Raw genomic sequence first — 3410 nt, 5'->3', positions numbered from 1 at the left:
TGATTGAAACGACATACATAGATGAATTTAAATATTAATTTTTCATTTTATTACTCCTTTTGTATTATGTAGTTAATCAATATCGTATTACAATAATTCAGTACAGTAAGACAGTAATTTTGCCACTTGATTAAATTCGCGTTTTATTTTCTTTCGAGATTATTTGAGGATACTTTGAAGATTATTTACTTTTTGATGGTAATTTTCCTTTTTGTATAGCTTTCATTTTTCACTTGATAATTAAAAATTCGTTTCTCTATCACTTTTTACGTATCCGCGCGTCGGTTAGAGATGAGTTGGATATCAACTTGAGAACTATGAATTTTTCCAAGGCTGGAGAAATATTTTTTTGGCGTTTATTGGGGATGTTGTCGTATGCAATCCGATAATTGGCGTAGCTGATTAGTGCTGGTTCACAATAGAGCTGTCAAACTGGCTCCACTCGATAGTTAGCTGCACTATCAGTACTATCCTACTATCGAAACTTTTTTTATTCAGCCCTATGCCGCATTTGTCGGCCGCTGTGGTGTAGTGGTAAGCAGTGCGCGCTTCCACCCGCAACGCCTGGGTTCAAGCCCTGGTCAAAGCAACATCGCAAAAAATATAGAAAAAGGTTTTTTCTTAACAGCGGTCGTCCCTCGGCAGGCGATGGCAAACCTCCGAGTGTATTTCTGCCATGAAAAAATAGCTTCTCATAAAAATACAATCGCCGTTCGGAGTCGGCGTAAAACTGTAGGTCCCTCCGCTTTGTGTGACAACATCAAGGCGCACGCCACAAATCGGAGGAGAAGCTCGGCCAAACACTAACATATGTTTAAGCGCCAATCTATTATTATTATTATTATTCTGCATTTGGATTACGTTCCCGCATTCCGCTCCGCAAGAATCGGACTTAGGTATTCTGCGTTACGATCGAATCGAAAGAGGAAGAGAGAAAACATCTTTCGAAATCAGCTGTTTGCCTAGGAATGTGTGAAATCGAAACAAAACAAAGAAATATTTGACACCCAACTATAGCAGCTTATAAAGTTCAACTTTGTAAATATTTTAAAATAAATAAATATATCTAGCATCTCTGTAATTTAAAAATAAAATTTCGTTTGCTCTTAATTTAGTGGAAACATAATTATAAGAATGAAATCCATAGCCACGGCGTTATTGCTTGAAAAGGAGAACGAGTCCCAGATTGCTGATGCGGAAGTTGAAAGGCGGAGATTTGTTTGATCTTTTTCAGATGAGTGAAGAGTCATAAACTCATCATGAACTGTATTACTCACCGATCAAAGCCAGTGAAATTATAAACGTTGTTTGAGCACTCCACAACATTTGCATTTACTACAGAGTGAAAGATTTGAACGCAAATGAATTCCATTTTGAAATCCATCAGGAGGAGGGAAGAACAAAGCTTATTCTTCCATAGCAAATCGAATTCGAGACAACATACGCACCTCTTTTTAAAAAGTTAGTAAAAACGAGTGCAATAATAAAAACATCTTGTTTATGTAACTTCACATTTTATGTATGTATGTATGTACATACCTCTATTAATTTTTTATACAAAGAATAAATTGTATTCAGTGCATTTCACAGTCTTATTTATGATAATGGAAACAAAAACGCCTGTGCTTCCTCTTTGAAACCCTCGCGCAATATCCCTTTTGCCATTATTTGAGCCAATTTTTCGTATTGCCCGTATTACCGCTCGCGAAAACACAGGAATCGAGAAAATTCATTTATGATGACTTTTACAATCATGCAAAGTATATTTTACTTAATTTTTTTATAACATTTTATTATTTAAACCCACGAAAATAACAATCGAAACGTTCTCCGTCAACAAATTTGCAACTTAGAAAAACGGAACTAAGATCGAAATGTAGAATAGATATACAGCCCTGTTCTGCATTTCGACTCGATTTTAAAAGTAAAACGACACACATTCCGACTAATTTTTGTGGTGGTGTTCTCAATTCCGAGTGAGTTCGAACAAGTTCGAAATCGTTTTCGAATCGATTTCATTTCGATTCGGTTATAAGTTGCAACAGCTGTTGTCAGTTATTTATGTAAAAATTTATTCAAATCTGTATAAAACTGAAAAAATTCCAGTGCCAATGATGTTTGGGTGTGCCCAGGCCAGAAGACGTGCTATTGCACGCTCAAAACAAAAAAAATCGTCAGCTTAGGATGCATGTTGAACTCCAAGCAAGTTTACCCTTCAATGTAATTTTCCTTATCTTACTCGATCTGTAGATACCTTTTAGTTTTATAGGATCTTATCGCATAAATAAAGATATTTTTAAAATGCTGTTAGACAAAATAAAAAATAGGTTAGCGGAGAGACATCGTTTTATTTCACCGAAACGCAACTGGTCGCTACACTCCGGTTTTTAGCAACTGGCTCCTATCAGTTGCATTTGAGTTGAGATAGAGAGCTGCAGAGGAGAGCGAAAATGATCATCAGGCGATTGTAGATGGAGGGGAAATGAGGGATGAAGTTGCCCGAATTTACAAATGTAAATTTTTGAATTTTTCAAACACATACTAAATAGTCACTCATACAGAAATATTCGTAATTTAGGTTTTTTACAATATTAAAAATATTTCCCTACATTGTTTATTTTTGTTTTAAATAGCTCATCCTTTGACAAACACCATATAAATCAATCCTGCAATCTTTGTACAAAATTCACAAAAATTAATCAAACTTTTATCAAAACTTCAAACTTTGTATTTAGAATTTTTAGAAAATTTTCGAGTATGCAGTTTTGTAGCTCATTCAGTTTTAGTATAACGAAGTGCAAGTTTCAAGTACCTAAAGAAAAACGCTGATTTTTTAGAATTTTTTAGAGGCTTTAGCGCATTTTCTCCCATATAAAATGCTTGTGAACTTTGTGCTCATACAAGCGCCTTGACATATGCAACGTCTTTATGCCCATTAGCACAGTATGGAAATTTTCGTTGAATACTGCGCATGCGCTGAAGCGGAATCAAGAACAGGTCGGTTTAATTACGATCGTTTTCGCTTTGTTTGCCTAAGTAGTTTTTAAAGAGCAATTTTAAGATACAGATTTATCAAAATATTTGAATACAGATTAGAGTAATAATGACTTATAAATTCTCTCAATATCAAAAAAACTCAAAAGAAAATATTTGGCGGACAAACTGTATATATATTTGGGTTTAATTAGCCAATTAATTTTCATTCCGACTAGCCAAAGTGAAAACTTTTCAAAAAACGAAAAAATTTTGTCGGAATCGAAATCAAGAACACCAATGCATTTCGATTCCGAAAAATTTTATCGGAATCGAAATGCAGAACAGGGCTGAATGTCTTTTTCTTACTCGAATATCACTTTGTTAGATTAACCATACAAATATAAAAATTGAATGTTAAAAAAATTTTATTTTTT

The sequence above is a fragment of the Rhagoletis pomonella genome, unplaced genomic scaffold (genome assembly GCF_013731165.1).
Source record: "Rhagoletis pomonella isolate Grant_MI unplaced genomic scaffold, Rhpom_1.0 Rhpom_scaffold_00005, whole genome shotgun sequence".
NCBI classification, from domain to species: Eukaryota; Metazoa; Arthropoda; class Insecta; order Diptera; family Tephritidae; genus Rhagoletis; species Rhagoletis pomonella.
The sequence above is the reverse complement of the archived record's forward strand: the minus strand, read 5'-3'. Positions refer to the sequence as shown.